Genomic DNA, 20,676 nt, shown 5'->3' on the forward strand with positions numbered 1-20,676 from the left:
TTAATAAAATGGTTAACCTAAGAAGTGCTTCATTGATTCTACGCTATAAATCAGTAAAAAAGCAAAGAACTTCCAGTTTATCTTCCTCCATGTCAATCACACTTGTAGCCTTCTAGGAAAGAATGGATATAGAACAATTTTCTTTAATTACTTCTGAACAGGCCTAGAGCTGCACAGTATCCCCTTAATTCTATACAAGTCACCAAAATTATATATGGAAATTTAGGTTCATGCCCAATTTGTGTGCACAATTTAATTGAATAATGAGCTAGTGGCAATAATTGTTTTTTAACAAGCAGTTATTGGTACTAAATAGATTTAATTGCAATCTACATGTGAAAATTTAGGAGTGGGAGCCACGCCTAAAATTTATGCAAGATCTGAAAAAGGGGACATGCTGCCCCCATATTCATGGGGGTAAAGAGCATTATTGTGTATATTAAATAGGAATATTATTTGTATAGACAGCACCGTTTACTGGGGCTTTCCCTCCCCCCTGTCCACAGTTGCAGTGTCCTGTGATTGGCTCCTTATGAGCTTGTTTCTACTGGTTGTTAGCTCTGAGCAAAGGCCAGCCCTTTTTCTTTGCCCCCCGCAGGCTGGGTGTGAGAGGCTCAGTCTGTGCCTTGCATGCCATGTGCTAGCAGCTAGCAGTTTTTCTGAGAGCTGACCTTTCTTGGTTCCACTGTGGTCCAATCAAGGTATTTTATCTCTCTCTGTCCTCAAGATACTCTCTTTCTCCCTTGGGTACTCGCTTCCCCGAAGATCTTTTCCCCAAGGTTTTCCTAGCTCTTTAACAGAGCTCTCTCTCCTTTCGGCGCTTTCTTTAGAGCAAGTCCCTTCTCAAGACTCTTAGAGGCTTCCCCTTTAAGTTGCTATAAAAGGCATTTTCCCTTTAGTTTACAGCTTTGCCTCTCAGCAGCATTGAGATCTGGTCCCATTGCTTCTAACAAAAAATCAAGAAGCAATGCTACGCTGGGATATTCTGAATAGTGTTGGGACAAGGTCCTATTTCTTGCCCTTAAGTTGGATGCTAGGCATGCTCACATTGGATTTTTTTTTATGTCAAATTACCCCTGATGCAGGTGCTGTGTGCCGAAACATGGCCCATGTCAGGTCATCGATGTACAAGATTGAGTCTTTGATGTACAAGGTTGATCTAAGCTGTGGAATAAAAGGATTTGTCCCATTTTTGAAGGCTCTTGGTACTTTTTTGTGCTTTGGACCCACTCTGTATTGTTTTTTTCACAGACTAAGGCCATGTCAGTTTCAATGCAGAGGCTTGTTCCTGTAATAGGCCTCAAGTACGCTGACATATCAAGGCTAACAGAGGCAAAACAACTATTCACAACAACTTTTATTTACTGTGCTGGGGACTTTTATAGACAAGAAGAAAACATCTAGGGCATCAAGAACCGTGTCCTTGGGCCCCCCAAAGACACAACATTGGCAAACTCCAGACGCAGTCTTTGGTCAGCATGACTCTTCAATTTCTGAGAGAAAGGTATAAAAAGGATACAAAGTAAACAGTACGGCATAATCTGGCTGTTATCTGATGCAGCTCAAGACAGCTGCTCCGGTCAGCTGAGCCGGCCACAGGATAAAAAAACATAAGAATTTGATTAACCTCCCAGGTAAACCAATAATTTCAGCCAATTGCTCAGTTTTGGAGCCTCTATCGGATTTTGTAGACACCTTTTTAAAGGCCTTTTGTTCCAGCAATCCCTTCCTATACAAGAGACTCCACACATGTAATAAAACTTTTGAATTATTTTGAAGGTGATATCAGTAACCTGATTTTGGTTACTCTTGACATTGATTTGTTATATATGAACATTGCTCAGGAGGCTGCTTTGGAAATAGTTGAGGAAACTTTACTTGCAAGTAAAACTAATCTTAGGATACCCAACTCATTCATACTTGAGTTAGCATATCTAACATTAACAGAAAACTATTTTTGTTTTCAAGGACAGTTAAAAGGCACAGCCATGCCATGCTTTGATCATACCAGACTTGGCCCATCTGTATGATGGTGATTTTGAAGCTAAGCATTTTGTTAATTATCCATTTTCTAAACATGTTAAACTTTGGTGCCATTACATAGATGATATTCTTCTTCTATGGCAAGGAAGTGAGGAGCATCTCATGATTTCCCATGATTGGGTCAATTACAGATGTCTTTTCATCACCATAAGATTGCGAATTTAGATATTTTGATATGTAAAGGTACATATGGATTCAGTACAACTCTTTATACAAAACCAACAGATAGGAACAAATATTTAGCCTTCAGAACCATTTACCTTACAGTCAATTTTTATGGCTGTGCAGGTTATGCTCAGGTTTTGCAGAATTTGAGAAACAGGCTGAGATTATGATTGATAAGTTTAAAACCAGAGGATATTCAAGCAAATGCATCAATGATTGCTATACAAACACTAAGGCTGCAGATAGGGAAAACCTTTTGAAAAATGATAAAAGCAAAAGGAACCCTGGCATAGTTTGCACTCTTCAATTTTCTATATTATCCCATGATATTCAACAAATTATTAGGAAACATTGGCATTTGCTTGATAGCCATGAGTGCTTTAAGAATAAGAAACTCACCATAGCCTATTGTAGGAAAAGGAACCTGAGGGATAGATTGGTACCATCAGCATTATCTGCATCTCCAAGGATGAATGCTACATGCGTTGGACATTATCCATGTGGTAAATGTTCTATTTGTAAGATATCTATGCCAAATTAATTCATTTCAACATCCTTCATTAGAAAAGAGGATTGACATCAAATATTTTTCAACTCGTGAGATGAAAATGTGATATACCTTATTATGTGCACTTGCCCCAAGCTCTATGCAGGGAAGACAAAAAGGAAAGTTAAGACCAGGTTGCTTGAACAGAAAAGTTGTTTGAAAAGGAAACTATTCACTGACCCTCTGGTTCCACACTGTGTGGAGTACAACCATTCCTTTGAAGAGCTCAGATATTGTGTACTTAAGGTTATTAACACTACCTGGTGCAGACAATCCGTGCAGAATATATTACTGGAAGCTGAACAGAGAATGATTTATGATTTGAATACAGTTATGCCAGCTGGTCTCAATTGTGAATTAGACCTGAGGGTCTTTCTGTGATACAACTAAGTCTTAGGGTTTATCCCTTTTTTCTCAATCATTCCCTTTCTTTATTAGTTACCAACAGGGATAATTTGCTTTATGGTGTAGTAGGGTTAATGTACATTTTCAATTATTTTCATCACCCCATGTATGTGATATGTTTAAGGTTTAAATTTGGAATTAGTATGGTTACTTTTATATTTCCACTAAATTCTTACCTTTTATATATTTATATACCATATAAGCTCATAAATGTGGATGTGCTTGAGATTACACATGCTTTGCTAAACCTGGGTATAAAGAAAGAAAAATATCTTCCAATGTTTTCTGCATACTTTTATTACATATCTGTTATTCAGTTTTGTAATCTGGATGTTTGCTATTGTTGTTTTACTACATGCTTCTGATTTTTTTTTAAAGAAAAGTCAACCTGATGCATCCATTTCCATATTTATGGCCTGTTGTATAAAATTTTCATATTCATGATCCGTTCCATTCAAATTTAAATACGTCCTCTGAGCGCACTCTTTTTTTGAATGGCATTGAGATGCTGACAGTTTAGTGTGTACTTGATCTTATATCAATATCTGTACATTTTTAATGCTTTTTATTTTAGACACATTTCTGTAATATGGAGTTGTGATGTGAAGACATCTCATTTTATCTATTTGATATGATTTTGCTCTGGACGGCAGTATATTTACATTTTTAACTGGCAGAGGTTTTTTTTCTTAACATTAGCATTTCTAGTATGGCGGTATATTTTTTTGTAGCAGCTCACTTGTTCATATTTATTGTCCTCCACTTTTTTTAAACATTTTATTTTGTTTTCGATACTAAGGTTTTGTCATTTTTTGTTTTTGTTTTTGTTTTGTTTTTTTTACATTAGAGCTGTTTGATTTGCAGGCACTACAGGCTCCTGTGCATTTTTTTACAGAACAGACTGATTGAATGGTTCCTCATTAATATGTTAATCACTCCTTGTTGCTAATGCATTTCTCTTTGTTGACATTTATGTTTCGTGGGATACATTTCCTGTTTCTTTGAATAAGCAAGACACACATATGGCACTTATAAATGCTAGGGATACCATTGTACATCTGTAGCTCTAGATGATCTTTTGAGAGCTATATGCCATTTTAGTCTGCTTTAATTTGGCCATATTTTATTATAGCATCATTATATATGGTGATTTTTCAATAGCTAATTATATGTTTTGAATTGGCTCATGATAGTTTTGTGCCACTCTTGGGTCTTGTTTTGTTTTTTTAATTTTGAAGGCTAAGGGGTATGCTTACTAAGGTGCGCTAGCATTTTTAATGCGCCTGTAAATTTAAGGCGTGTTAAACGCTAATGCACCTATATATTTCTATGGGTGCATTATGCTAACATGCCCATAGCACCGCTTAGTAAACCTAACAGGAGTCATTTTTCTTTTAGAATTGACCATTTATGAATTATGAGTGCTTTTGTGTGATCTGTTTAGGTTTATTTTATATCTTTTTGCACTAGTTATATTTTATGAATGGATATTATACGATGGATATTCCATATATGAAGTTTTTCATGTTAATCAGATTTTATTTATGCCATCCAGAAAGTTTTGGTTTTGGTACTATATCAGTGATGATTTGATGTCTATTTTTACATTATTATACTTTTTAAATTATTGAATAAATTTTAATTTTGTGTATCAATTTTTAATTGTTTACTACTTTATGAATCTTTATAGACTCCTGACGAAGGCTTGATTGCCAAAATTTGGCCAGGTCGGGTCAATTTCCAACAAATCAACTTGTGATTACAGTTGACCCTTCTCCTTCTCTGGACTGCCTCTGCTTTGCTTTGCTGTGTGTATCTGCAAAGAGTTTTGCTTCTGTTGATTATGCCTAATACAATTGAGGGCACTCCTGCAATCACTGTACCCAAAGTCCCACCTGCGGATGCTACACTGAAGCCACGCCTGTGTGTGCAGTATGTGAAGGCATGCGTACCAATACTGCAACTCACTGCCTTGGGTGAATCTCTTCATAAATTTGATTAATAAATTCCAATAAATAAACTGAAACAATATTTGAGGATGCTGCATTTAAAATTCTGCCTCTGTATATTGGACTTGAAGCCACATCTGTGGATGAAAACCCCTGTGGAAGCTAAGAGAGAGCAAAAAAAAAAAAAACATCATCAGTGCCATAGCTACAACTACAGCACCCATGTCCCACAGGCACCAGTTGCCATAGAGGCAGCTGTAGCAATAGGAAGAGCAAAATCATAAGTACATAAGTACATAAGTAATGCCATACTGGGAAAAGACCAAAGGTTCATCGAGCCCAGCATCCTGTCTCCGACAGCGGCCAATCCAGGTCAAGGGCACCTGGCAAGCTACCCAAACGTACAAACATTTTATACATGTTATTCCCGAAATTGTAGATTTTTCCCAAGTCCATTTAGTAGTGGTCTATGGACTTGTCCTTTAGGAAACCATCCAACCCCTTTTTAAACTCTGCCAAGCCAACCGCCTTCACCACATTCCCCGGCAACGAATTCCACAGTTTAATTATACCTTGGGTGAAGAAAAAGTTTCTCCTATTTCTTTTAAATTTAGAACTGCCATGGTACACAGGCAATATCTGGATAGACATACAGCCATGATGGACCAACATGTTATGCTGCTGCCTGTCAACGATGCTAGGAAATTGCAGTTGCAGCATGCAACCAGCCGATGGAACTGCAAAAATATAGGCAACTCAGAAGGAATGGAGCAGAAGTGGAAGTACTAGCCAATCAAAGCAGTGTGAGGCAGCTACTTGGGTAGATGCTACAGAAAAACTACACAAGTGGCTGATGTAGCAGTGCTTCCCAAATAATTACTGCTGCTGTCACTGTGCAGCTCCAGAGGCTTTGTCACTGTGCAGTCAGAGAAGCTGCTGCTGCCACTGTACAGCGCAAGATACTGCATCCACAAAAGGCTGACATTGCACGACACTATCTGGTAGCACAGTAAGATGATGTCTCCATACAGTATCGGGGTCTGTTGTCAGAGGTGAGTCACCAGGGGAGCAGCTGCTCCCCCAAATGGACTTCCGACGGTGCCAGCGCCTATTTATCAAGCGATCTGTCACATTTAAAATATGCAGTGTTGCCAATAGCAGTCCACTCTCTGCTCCCCTCGCGCCCTCAACTTGGCTACGCTTCTGTCTGTTGTCACCGTACCAAACTGATCAAAGTGAAGCACAGGAGTGTGCCATTACTACGTAGGAAAAGATGATGTTGCTGCTGGTATGCAGTGAAAGAAGATGCAGCCGACAACAGCCCAGGGAGAAGCTGGTAAAATGCAGCCCAGGAAGAAGCTGTCAAAATGCAGCACAGGAATATACTGCCTCCATATAGCCCAGGAAGATGCTGCCAAGATGCTGGTAATGCACAGTACTGAAATTGCTGCCGATATGCAGCAGAGAAAACCAATGTCAATATTCCACATAGAAGCCTCTGTGAAAATTCAGCAGAGGCAGTCGCTATCGAAGAAATGGCACAGGAAGACTCTGCTGACATGCAGCATCGGGAATCTGCCTCTGAAATACAATGCAGGACAAAATGCTACATACAAAGTTGTAGGTAACATACAGACCAGAACTTTCCTGCCAAATGCAGAATATATAAAACTGGTGACACCAGCTTCAGAAGAGATAGCTGCCACTTGTTAGTAGCAAGTAGTTCAGAAGCTGCTGCTGTGACTAAGAAGGACAGGAGTCCAGAGCCAGTAAAGGGGCCCTTTTACTAAGCTGCGTAGGCGCTCACGCGTGCCCGACGAGCGTCAATTTGGAGTTACCACCTGGCTACCGCGTGGCCCTTGTGGTAATTTCATTTTTGATGTGCATCCGCTAGGCGAGATGGAAAATAATTTTTATTTTCTGGCGCTCGGCAGAAACTGGGCGGTAATCATCATTCTATACACGCAGACGATTACCGCACGGTTAATGTGTGAGACCTTACCGCTAAGTCAATGGCTGGTGGTAAGGTCTCAGACCCTAATTGGACGCATGCCAATTTTTATTTTGCTACATGTCCATTTTTGGCAAACATTTTAAAAAGACCTTTTTTTACAGGTGTGCTGAAAAATGGATCTGTCCGCCCCAAAAACATGCACCCATTTTTCGGCGCACCATAGTAAAAGGGCCCCAAAGCATTGAATGGTTGATGAACTACGCAGCACTAACTGCTGCTGAAATTGTCACATAAGTATGAGTGCATAACACCGAAGGATGCACTAAGTAACTGTCACAGTTGTTTTAGCCAGAAGCAGAAGGAAAAAATAGACAATGAGCAGCACAAGAAATAGAACTATCACACTGGCAGATGATTCAAATGTACACATTAATTTGTAGGTTAATTTGCCCTTAATCAATTTTGTATACACTAAACTTTTTAAGATGTGCTAACAAATACACGTCTCTAGTCAAGGGTCTCTCTGGTACTATGCATGAAGGAAGGAATCTGGAAAATGTGTGCTATCCTTCACTAACCCCCCTCCCCCTCCCCAATACATACACCCACACTCATATCCAAATATACAACCACTGCCCTTAAGTACATTCACACTCACCCTCACACCCCCATAGATCCCCACATTGTTTGAGATGCACTTAACCACACTATTCCCCACTGAGTCCCTCATGCAGATGAGCCTGTCAATAGTGGCGTGTATTTTCCATCTTGTGTCCCTATTGACGTGTGACACCCTGTCTCTTCAAACAGCTGGCTAAATAGGTAGTCTGTTGATGGTGAATGTTCAATTCTGACACACACACACACACACACACACACACACACACACACACACACACAACTTGAATAGCTCACAAAAACAAAACTAGAAGGAGAGTAACATCTGCACTGTAGCTTATGAAAGCCAGAGGACACTCCAGCTAACAAATTAAAAATGAGAAACATGAAGTGTTCAGCCTTCAAAAAGTAAGCTCTCTCTGTTTATAGCAAAATTCCTTAAAAATGAAGAGCAAAATGATAATGATGACAACCGTCTTTCTCTTTCAAAAAAGTATTATGATTGAGGTCTATAAAATCCTGAGTGGTGCAGAACAAGTAGAAGTAAATCCATTTTTTACTAATTCCAAAAGTATAAAGACTAAGGGACAATCGAGGAAGTTACATGGAAATACTTTTATTACATGAAAATACTTTTAAAACAAATAGGAGGAAATATTTTTTCACTCAACGAATAGGATTCTTTGCCAGAAGATGTAAGAACAGCGGTTAGTGTATCTAGGTTTAAAAAAGGTTTGGACAAGTTCCTGGAGGAAAAGTCCATAGTCTGCTATCCAGACAGACAGACATAGGGAAGCCACAGCTTGCCCTGGGATTGTAGCATGGAATGTTGCTATTATTTGGGTTTCTGCCAGGTACTTGTGACCTGGATTGGCCACTGATATAAAAAGGATACTGAGATAGATGGACTAATGGTCTGACCCAGTATGACTACTCTTATGTTCTTATGTTAAATTATAAAGAGACTGGCAAAGAAAACCTATCTTTTGGACACTTGTCCAGCTTTTTACTTGGATACCATTCCTACTTCAATATTAAAATAGTTTACCAAATTCGTTAATACAGCTTTACAAGAAGGAACCTACCCAGCAGAAGTGGCTGAGATAACTAACACCTATTCCAAAGAACATGAAAGGCGATCTTACTAATGCAGATAACTTCAGACTGGTTGTCAGTATTCGGTGGTTTGCAAAATTATTGGAATTTATAGTTAAAATTTCAGAGTATCTTATCTTTTTTACATATTTCACAGCACAGTTTCTGTGCGATGCATAGTACAGAGACCATGTTGTTTTTGTTACTGTCTGAACAAAACACTGGCTCTGGGAAAAGATGTGGTGCTTCTTCAATTCGATATCTTGGCGGCATTTGATGCTATTGATCATGATTTGCTGTTAAATAGATTAAGTTAAATGGTAATTGGAAGTACAATTATTAAGTGGTTTTCTGCTTTAAAAAAAAAATAGATCAGATTCTGATTTGAAAGCTAGAATTAAATCAGCGACCTGGTGGTCGAATTGCTGAGTTCCAGGTTCTCCATTATCTCTCTAGATTTTTAATGTATATATGCGCCCTTTAGGTGATTATTTTTACTTTGTCCAGAATGTGATTCTATAGACAAAACTCTCTCTGCTGTTAATGGTTATAATTCAATAGTTGAAAACTGGGCTAGATCTAACCAGCAACAGGTTTTTGAAAAATCTATTACTCTAAACTCTGGCATTTCCTTGAAATTTGAAGCTAAATCTAGGGTACTAGGAATTAAATTAGACATGAGATTATTTATTTATTTAGAACATTTATATCCACATATTCCCAACATAACAGGCTCTATGTGGCTAACAGCAGTTAAAGAAATATCAACATACTAATTCAGGGTGGAACAGAGAATAGGGATCAACATGGTGGGGGGGACAACAGGGGAAACAAATGAGGGACGGCAGGCAGTTAAGTAACAGTGGAGTAGGATCAGGTGAGTGTACTGGTACATAAGTACATAAGTACATAAGTAGTGCCATACTGGGAAAGACCAAAGGTCCATCTAGCCCAGCATCCTGTCACCGACAGTGGCCAATCCAGGTCAAGGGCACCTGGCACGCTCCCCAAACGTAAAAACATTCCAGACAAGTTATACCTAAAAATGAGGAATTTTTCCAGTCCATTTAATAGCGGTCTATGGACTTGTCCTTTAGGAATCTATCTAACCCCTTTTTAAACTCCGTCAAGCTAACCGCCCGTACCACGTTCTCCGGCAATGAATTCCAGAGTCTAATTACACGTTGGGTGAAGAAAAATTTTCTCCGATTCGTTTTAAATTTACCACACTGTAGCTTCAACTCATGCCCTCTAGTCCTAGTATTTTTGGATAGCGTGAACAGTCGCTTCACATCCACCCGATCCATTCCACTCATTATTTTATACACTTCTATCATATCTCCCCTCAGCCGTCTCTTCTCCAAGCTGAAAAGCCCTAGCCTTCTCAGCCTCTCTTCATAGGAAAGTCGTCCCATCCCCACTATCATTTTCGTCGCCCTTCGCTGTACCTTTTCCAATTCTACTATATCTTTTTTGAGATACGGAGACCAGTACTGAACACAATACTCCAGGTGCGGTCGCACCATGGAGCGATACAACGGCATTATAACATCCGCACACCTGGACTCCATACCCTTCTTAATAACACCCAACATTCTATTCGCTTTCCTAGCCGCAGCAGCACACTGAGCAGAAGGTTTCAGCGTATCATCGACGACGACACCCAGATCCCTTTCTTGATCCGTAACTCCTAACGCGGAACCTTGCAAGACGTAGCTATAATTCGGGTTCCTCTTACCCACATGCATCACTTTGCACTTGTCAACATTGAACTTCATCTGCCACTTGCACGCCCATTCTCCCAGTCTCGCAAGGTCCTCCTGTAATCGTTCACATTCCTCCTGCGACTTGACGACCCTGAATAATTTTGTGTCATCGGCGAATTTAATTACCTCACTAGTTATTCCCATCTCTAGGTCATTTATAAATACATTAAAAAGCAACGGACCCAGCACAGACCCCTGCGGGACCCCACTAACTACCCTCCTCCACTGAGAATACTGGCCACGCAATCCTACTCTCTGCTTCCTATCTTTCAACCAGTTCTTAATCCATAATAATACCCTACCTCCGATTCCATGACTCTGCAATTTCTTCAGGAGTCTTTCGTGCGGCACTTTGTCAAACGCCTTCTGAAAATCCAGATATACAATATCAACCGGCTCCCCATTGTCCACATGTTTGCTTACCCCCTCAAAAAAATGCATTAGATTGGTGAGGCAAGACTTCCCTTCACTAAATCCGTGCTGACTTTGTCTCATCAGTCCATGTTTTTGTATATGCTCTGCAATTTTATTCTTAATAATAGCCTCCACCATCTTGCCCGGCACCGACGTCAGACTCACCGGTCTATAATTTCCCGGATCTCCTCTGGAACCTTTCTTAAAAATCGGAGTAACATTGGCTACCCTCCAGTCTTCCGGTATTACACTCGATTTTAGGGACAGATTGCATATTTCTAACAGTAGCTCCGCAAGTTCATTTTTTAGTTCTATTAATACTCTGGGATGAATACCATCAGGTCCCGGTGATTTACTACTCTTCAGCTTGCTGAACTGACCCATTACATCCTCCAAGGTTACAGAGAATTTGTTTAGTTTCTCCGACTCCCCCGCTTCAAATATTCTTTCCGGCACCGGTGTCCCCCCCAAATCCTCCTCGGTGAAGACCGAAGCAAAGAATTCATTTAATTTCTCCGCTACGGCTTTGTCCTCCTTGATCGCCCCTTTAACACCATTTTCGTCCAGCGGCCCAACCGACTCTTTGGCCGGTTTCCTGCTTTTAATGTATCTAAAAAAGTTTTTACTATGTATTTTTGCTTCCAACGCTAATTTCTTCTCAAAGTCCTTTTTTGCCCTCCTTATCTCCGCTTTGCATTTGGCTTGGCATTCCTTATGATCTATCCTGTTACTTTCAGTTGGTTCTCTTCTCCACTTTCTGAAGGATTGTTTTTTGGCTCTAATGATTTCCTTTATCTTACTGTTTAGCCACGCCGGCTGACGTTTAGTCTTTTTTCCCTTTTTTCTAATACGTGGAATATATTTGTCCTGAACCTCCAGGATGGTGTTTTTAAACAGCATCCACGCCTGATGCAAGTTTTTTACTCTGCGAGCTGCTCCTTTCAGTCTTTTTTTCACCATTTTTCTCATTTTGTCGTAATCACCTTTTCTATAGTTAAACGCTAGCGTACTTGATTTCCTAGTTTCACTTCCTTCAATGCCAATATCAAAACCGATCATATTATGATCACTGTTATCAAGCGGCCCTCGTATCGTTACCCCCTGCACTAGATCATGAGCACCACTAAGGACTAAGTCTAGTATTTTTCCTTCTCTTGTCGGCTCCTGAACTAGCTGTTCCATGAAGCTGTCCTTGATTTCATCAAGAAATCTTATGTCCCTTGCGTGTACAGATGTTACATTACCCCAGTCTATATGCGGGTAATTGAAATCCCCCATTATTATTGTGTTGCCCAGTTTGTTTGCGTCCCTGATTTCCTTTAACATTTCCGCATCCGTCTGTTCGTCCTGGCCAGGCGGATGGTAGTACACTCCTATCACTATCCTTTTCCCCTTTGCACATGGAATTTCAATCCACAGTGATTCCAAGGAGTGTTTTGCTTCCTGCAGAATTTTCAATCTATTTGATTCAAGGCTCTCGTTAATATACAATGCTACCCCTCCACCAATCCGATTCACCCTATCACTACGATATAATTTGTACCCCGGTATGACAGTGTCCCACTGGTTATCCTCCTTCCACCAGGTCTCAGAGATGCCTATTATATCTAATTTTTCACTTAGTGCAATATATTCTAACTCCCCCATCTTATTTCTTAGGCTCCTGGCATTCGCATATAGACATTTCAAACTATGTTTGTTGTTCCTAAGTACATCATGCTTAGTACTTGACAGTATTAATTGGCAATCTTTTGTCTGATTTTTATTGTTATTTAAAGATACCCGATCTACTACAATCTCTTTTGCAACCTCACTATCAGGATACTCTATCTTCCCTGTTATGGTGATATCTTTGAAAGATACCTTATCCTGAACCATGCTCTTTTGAGCGACTGTCGGCCTTCCCCCCATTTCTAGTTTAAAAGCTGCTCTATATCCTTCTTAAACGCCGATGCCAGCAGCCTGGTCCCACTCTGGTTAAGATGGAGCCCATCCTTTCGGAATAGGCTCCCCCTTCCCCAGAATGTTGCCCAGTTCCTAACAAATCTAAAGCCCTCCTCCCTGCACCATCGTCTCATCCACGCATTGAGACTCTGGAGCTCTGCCTGTCTCTTGGGCCCTGCGCGTGGCACAGGTAGCATTTCAGAAAATGCTACCCTGGAGGATCTGGATTTCAGCTTTCTACCTAAGAGCCTAAATTTTGCTTCCAGAACCTCTCTCCCACATTTTCCTATGTCATTGGTACCCACATGTACCAAGACAGCGGACTCCTCCCCAGCACTATCTAGAATCCTATCTAGGTGACACGTGAGGTCCGCCACCTTCGCACCAGGCAGGCAAGTTTTTTCTTAATGTAAGAAGATTGAGAGCAATTTGGTCTTCTTTAAGCCCCTCTAGTTTTAGGACATTGACTCAAGCTTTATTGAATTATTGTAATTCTTTATATTGTTCAATTAGTGTACAACAAAGAAAACAGCTTCAATCATTGCTTAACAGTTCAGCAAGTATAATTTTTAGTAAGGGTAAATTCCATGAGGCCACACCCTTGTTGAACATGTTATATTGACCTAGGAGTGTCTCTAGTGTTAGTGCACAATAAATTTTAGCGCGCACTAAAAACGCTAGCGTACCTTAGTAAAAAGGGCCCTTAGTGTTTGAGGGGCCCTTTTACAGAGCGGCAGAAAGCCAGCAGTAATGGTTACCATTGGGTTAGCGCGGGAGCCCTTATCGCCACCTCAATGGGTGGCAGTAAGGGCTTCTTGTCACGTGGCCCTGCTATAAGAATTCTCTTACTGCCATGTGTGCTGCAGGCTGTTTTAACCACTGCAGGAAAAATGTCCCTGACACGAGAGAAAAACAGCCTGTGCTTCCAGCGCACTGCCATTTTTCCCGCAGCTTGGTAAAAGGGCCCCTAAATGCTTTCATGGTCAGAGCTCAGAGGTGTTGGGAGGAATCCTTCAGTCTGTGCGTCATAGAAATCATCTAAGAAGTAAAACAAGTTTACTACTTGATTTTCTTTCAGTAAAGGTTATCAATAGAAATCAAACAAAATAAAACATGGAAAAGAAAATAAGATTACTACTACTACTACTACTATTATAGCATTTCTATAGCGCTACAAGGCATACGCAGCGCTGCACAAACATAGAAGAAAGACAGTCCCTGCTCAAAGAGCTTACAATCTAATAGACAAGAAATAAAGTAAGCAAATCAAATCAATTATTGTGTACAGGAAGGAGGAGGGTAGGTGGAGGCAGGTGGTTACAAGTGGTTACGAGTCAAAAGCAATGTTAAAGAGGTGGGCTTTCAGTCTAGATTTAAAGGTGGACAAGGATGGGGCAAGACGTAGGGGCTCAGGAAGTTTATTCCAGGCGTAGGGTGCAGTGAGACAGAAGGCGCGAAGTCTGGAGTTGGCAGTAGTGGAGAAGGGAACAGATAAGAAGGATTTATCCATGGAGCGGAGTGCACGGGAAGGGGTGTAGGGAAGGACGAGTGTGGAGAGATACTGGGGAGCAGCAGAGTGAATACATTTATAGGTTAGTAGAAGAAGTTTGAACAGGATGCGAAAATGGATAGGGAGCCAGTGAAGCGACTTGAGGAGAGGGGTAGTATGAGTAAAGCGACCCTGGCGGAAGACGAGACGGGCAGCAGAGTTTTGAACCGATTGGAGAGGGGAGAGGTGACTAAGTGGGAGGCCAGCAAGAAGCAGATTGCAGTAGTCTAAACGAGAGGTGACAAGGGTGTGGATGAGGGTTTTGGTAGAGTGCTCGGAAAGAAAGGGGCGGATTTTACGGATGTTGCAAAGAAAGAAACGACAGGTCTTGGCAGTCTGCTGGATGTGAGCAGAGAAGGAGAGAGAAGAGTCAAAGATGACCCCAAGGTTTCGAGCCGAGGAGACAGGGAGAATGAGAGAGCCATCAACAGAAATAGAAAACGGGGGGAGCGGGGAGGTGGGTTTGGGGGGAAAAATGAGAAGTTCGGTTTTGGTCATGTTTAATTTCAGGTGGCATTGAGACATCCAGATAGCAATGTCAGACAAGCACGCTGAAATTTGGTTTGGATGCAAGGTGAGATGATACCTCTTTTATTGGACATAACTTAATACATTTCTTGATTAGCTTTCGAAGGTTGCCCTTCTTCGTTAGATCGGAAATAAGCAAATGTGGTAGATGACAGTATATTTATAAGTGAAACATAAAGGAATCTTTCACTTGCGCATCTTCCAATGTGGTATATATCATTCAGTGTAAAAAATGTAACAAAGGATGCTATATTGGGGAAACAGGCCAGATGCTTAAGACAAGATTTAATTTACATAGACATCACATGAAGAACGCTGGTGCCAGTCAGACCCCCATCCCTGTGGGCCAACACTTTACAAGACCAGGACACTGTACCAGTGATTTCATAGTAAGAATCCTGAAAGGTAACTTTAAATCAATACAGGAACGTAAGACCTTTGAAGTCAGAATGATTGAATATTTTGACACCCAACAGACAGAACTTAACAAGGATCTGGGTTTTCTAGCCCATTATAGACCATAAAGTTGTATTTCTCTGTTTATCACCCTACTCTCTCCTATCCACACCCATCCTGTTAGACTATCAATGCAATGCTTTGATGTTCCCATGCATACCTCTTACCCACCCCCACCCTGTTAGACTGTCAATGAAATGCTTGGATATTTCACTTATAAATATACTGTCATCTACCACATTTGCTTATTTCCGATCTGACAAAGAAGGGCAACCTTCAAAAGCTAATCAAGAAATGTATTAAGTTATGTCCAATAAAAAAGGTATCATCTTATTTTCTTTTCCATGTTTTATTTTGTTTGATTTCTATTGATAACCTTTAAGAGTGGACTAACACGGCTACCACACCTCTCTACTTTCAGTAAAGGGAATGGTATCCAATGTATGCTGGGAATGATTGGATTTCAAGCAAGTAGAATCTGAAATTGATATACGGACCTTGAATTACTAAATTCTTTTTCACAGGAAATTGAAAGTGTATTTTTTAATAGACACGTGTAATGATTTAACAAATTGATATTTATTTATTTATTTGGATTTATTAACCATTTTTATGAAGAGATTCACCCAAGGTGGTGTACAGTCTGTACAGTTTAACATCAAACTTACAGTTTTGTTTATAGCAAAACAATAGTAAAATGTACAAGTATAAACATAAATAAAGCAAATTGAAACCTAATAATAAGACTACCATGAAAAAGGATCAAAAATATACACATTTAACAGCACTGTAATGCAAATAACAGAGATATAATATGATGTAAGTATATTACTAATGAAACATCTAATAAGCACACAATTAGAACATTCAAATAACATTGTTATGATACTAATGCTTTTCTACAATACTGTTTATCATATAGCTGAGGAACCAAGTGCATATATATTGATGGGGACAAGATGTTTGGTACAGAGTCAGTTGGGATAAATAAATGGGTGGCTAAACTAAAAGCAAGTTCATTGTACAGTTAATCAAGATATAAGGAACTGGTCTAAATTACAGTGGGTTTAGTGCAGCAAGCTAGTCCAGGTGCAGAATAGGTGTATAGTCAGTCACTCTATTTATTAAAGGCTTGGGAGAAGAGCCAGGCTTTTACCTGCTTCCTGAAGTAGACGTAGTCTCGAGTTATACATAGAATTATATGATTGATAGTGACAATCTTATGTACATTTTTTCCTTTTGGGAAGCATCTTAGTCTGTACTCCACTTTTCACCTTTTGGTTTAAAAGCAGATTATAAATTCTTATATAGAATATAATAGAACAAAACAGAGCTACTACATTTTTCAAATATAAAAGATCTACCACACAGAGGTCAGCACTGTCCTTTTATTACTTTACTCATGTGCTCTTCATACTTTTATAATTCTAATTTATGTTTCATAAAAGGTAAAAAAATATCTGTTATTTACAAAAGGATTTTTCTTTCTTAGTTTCTTAATAAAATCTCTCAACAAGGCAGGAGGTGCTTGCTTTTTTTCTTGCATAAAGAACATTATTCCTGGCCCAATGTATTATTCCCTGGATTCTGTATAGGTCGCCCAAATTTGGCCACAAATCGCAGATGCACACACAAACTAAGTAGACAATTAGGCACTAGCAATTTTTGGAGTTAAGTGGCACTAATTAGAAGCAATGTGCACATATGTCCTACCCCCTGTTCTATGACATGCGTGCCTAAATTTCATATCTCGCAACTCAAAAGGGGTATGCAATCGGAGGGGCACGGGTGGGTCGAGGTGTTTCCTGAAGTGAGGTTGATGTTATAGAATACTTGGATTTGCGTGCCTAACTGCCATTAGTTGGGCACAAGCATTTACACCAGCTTTTGGCTCATGTCTAAAGTTAGGCATGGAAAGCACGCCAAGCTACTATTCTGTAAAGTTTCATTAACAAGCTTGATATACCGCTTAAGGGAAATCCATCAAAGCAGTTCAGTGAATCCAGACTGCCCCAATTTGACTGCCCCGATCGGACCGACCGTTCACTTGTCTATTAGATTGTAAGCTCTTTGAGCAGGGACTGTCTCTCTTTGTTAAATTGTACAGCGCTGCGTAACCCTAGTAGCGCTCTAGAAATGTTAAGTAGTAGTAGTAGTAGTAGTAATATATAAACAATAAATGATAATAAGAAAAAAATGAACAAGAACTTCAACGTTAATTTGAAAGAGAAAACAGAGACCAAGAACAGAATGTAAGAGTTTGAACGGGGCACCCTTTACAGAATACTACACACCCTCCCCTTGGACTGGGTCTCCCTCCCACCAAGGGTCATCCCACAAGCTACCCCCCCCCCCTCTCAGTGACTTCAGGTAACAACCAACACCACTCAGTAATCTCCATATAATTGGGGATTACACTATCATCATAATGGCGCCTAAGTTTGGGTGCCATTTACTGAATTTGGCCCTATGTGCCATCATGTTCTATAACAACTGATGCATTTCTTCTACGCATATGCTGTGGTCAGACTGTCTAAAACATACTCCAACACGCCCTGTGGTTTACAGCAGTCTTTTACTTGCAAAATGTGTCATCTGTCATCTTAAAAAATTGATTTTCCAGGGTCAGTGCTGTAATATCATGACAAAAATATGAGGAGAAAGAGAAAAAAAAAAGGCATGACTTAACTGAAAAACAGCATGTTTCTATGTTCAGATTCAAACAGAGCAATAAGCTAGCCACTGAATGCCTGGATAAAAAGCCTCATTTTCAGCCCTGATCTTAATGTGAAGACATTGGGCCCGATATTCAGAATGCAGGAGTTAGCCAGGCTGGCTCCCAAGTCAGTGCTTAGCCTAGATTGTCAATGCCGGGCCACTTCTGGTGACCTGCATTGAATATCTTGGTGTCTTTTGGCAGGTTTCAACTTAACCGGCCAAGCTGATATTCAGTATTAGCCGGTTAAGTTGAAACTTGCCAAAGATATTCCAGGTATTTTTTTTTGTTACATTTGTACCCCGTGCTTTCCCACTCATGGCAGGCTCAATGCGGCTTACATGGGGCAATGGAGGGTTAAGTGACTTGCCAGAGTCACAAGGAGCTGCCTGTGCCTGAAGCGGGAATCAAACTCAGTTCCTCAGTTCCCCAGGACCAAAGTCCACCACTAGGCCACTCCTCCACTTTGTCATTTGTGCGTTCTATTGCTTTTGGTATTGTATTCCAAATCTTGGGGCAGATGTACGTGAAGCTCACCGAGTATGAGGATTTGTATTTCAGTCCTTGGCACTTAGTGAAGTGTTTGGATAGTGTTTGTGCAAGTGGGACCATCATTAGGTTGAATAGCGTTCGAGAGAGTGGCGAGTCCTGAGGGATGCCACATTCTGCTTTCCATGAAGGGGAGAGAGATGTATTCATCTTCATTTGATAAGATCTGGTGATCAGGAATCCTAAGAACCACTCAAGGACTTTCCCTCCGATTCCGATTTTATCAAATACTCTTTTGAGGATGTGGTGGACGACCGTGTTGAAAGCTCTTGACATGTCAAATTGCAGCAGCAGAATGTTTTTTCCATTTGCAATTTCCTTTTTAAGGTCAGCCAGTAGTGTAATTAGTACTGTTTCGGTGCCGTGTTGTTTTCTGAAGCCTAACTGCAAATTGTGTAGTATAGAGTGATCAGTTAGTTGGTAAGCCAATAGACCTTCCATTATTTTTGTCATTAGCGGTGTGGATGCCACTGTTCTGTAGTTTGAGGTATCCTTAACAGGTTTTTTTTTTTGGTGTCCTCCAGGCTAGGTGAGAGTAGTATATTGCTTTTCTCCCTTGGGAACCGGCCTTCCTGGAACATGTAATTCAGATAGAAGGTGAGTTGGTCTATGAACCGGTCTGGTGCTGTGTTTATTAGCTGGTTGGGACAGGTGTCGAACATGCAATGAGCAGAGGAGAATTTTCTTAGCACTTGTGCTACAGTCTCAGATGTGGGTAGTGTGAAGTTGGTTCATGCCCTGTCCACTGGGACTTCTTCTTGGGGGTGATCAAATTCGTTTATGAGGGCTTCAAGATTTGTGTCGTCTTACGTTAGGCTTTTTCCGATGTTGAGAATCTTTTCTTTGAAAAATCTGGCGCATTCATTTGCTGACAGGGGCTTTTCGTTCACTGACATCACTGGTTTGGTGTTTATTAATTTATTTATAAGTTTATATAGTTTCTTTGTGTCTTTGTAATATGAGCCTATATGTTCTTTGTAGTGTTTTATTTTGGCCTGTCTAATTTTTGTTTTGTATTACGTGCTTCCCGCCATGCATTTTTGTTTCTATCATTTTTTTTTAATTTTCATCCATGCTCATTCTAGTTTTCTGCACTGGGTTTTAGCTGTTTTTAATTCTTCATCATACCATGATACTGCTTTCTGCCTCTGTCCTGTTTTAGTTTTTAGAGGGGCTATAGTGTCCAATATGTGCTTGCATCGTTTGTCCTATTCTCGTAGGAATTCTTCAGTGTTAGTTGGTGGCGATCATTGATCATCATATATGGCCATCCAAAATTGGGTTGGACGATTTGTATAGTGTTGGTTCTTGTGCAGGGTGGGTTTTGTGTTCTTTCCAGCTTGAAGTGATTAGACCAGGGGACTTCTATCCATACCAGGTTCTGTATACTAAGATCATTGTCATGTGAGAATCTGTATGCTAGTAGGTCGATGGCCTGACCTGTGCTGTGAGTTGAAGTTGTAGATGGTCGCTGGAAGTCCCATAGTTGAAGGAATTTGTCACATTCTTTGGAGCCATTTGTTCTTTGATCGTCTAAATGTAAGTTGATATCTCCTATTGGCAGGGTATTGGGGTTAGCTATACATGTGTATGAGGTGAAGTCCTTGAAGTTTGTTTAAGTCACTTTCTAATTTCCTGGGAGGTCTGTAGAACAGGATGCAGCTCAGTTAGTTCTGTAGAGTTTGGCCCTTGATTTTGAATGAGGCAATTTCCAGGCATGGTGTTACAGATTCTGCAAAATATTCAAGCGTGAAGAAGGATTGTAGATTAAGGCAATTCCCCCACCTCTTTTTCCATTTCTGGTCCAGTGTAGGATTTTATATCCTGGTGGACATATTTCTATGACTATAGAGTCTTCTCTGTCATGGATCCATGTTTCAGTAAGGAAAAACATTCAGAAGTCTTCATTGGTTATCCAGTCCTTTATTGTTTCTGTTTTGTTGTCACGATTGTGACTGTTTTCCTTGGCTGTGCTCGC

At 40.3% G+C, this 20,676-nt stretch overlaps 1 protein-coding gene across 4 annotated transcripts in view; it reads right to left on the reverse strand.

Annotated features, from left to right (window-relative positions):
* Positions 1-20,676, reverse strand: part of RMDN2 (regulator of microtubule dynamics 2) — a 166,390-nt gene that overhangs the window by 110,113 nt on the left and 35,601 nt on the right. The window lies entirely within an intron of this gene.

The sequence above is a fragment of the Microcaecilia unicolor genome, chromosome 3, assembly GCF_901765095.1.
Source record: "Microcaecilia unicolor chromosome 3, aMicUni1.1, whole genome shotgun sequence".
Taxonomy (NCBI): domain Eukaryota; kingdom Metazoa; phylum Chordata; class Amphibia; order Gymnophiona; family Siphonopidae; genus Microcaecilia; species Microcaecilia unicolor.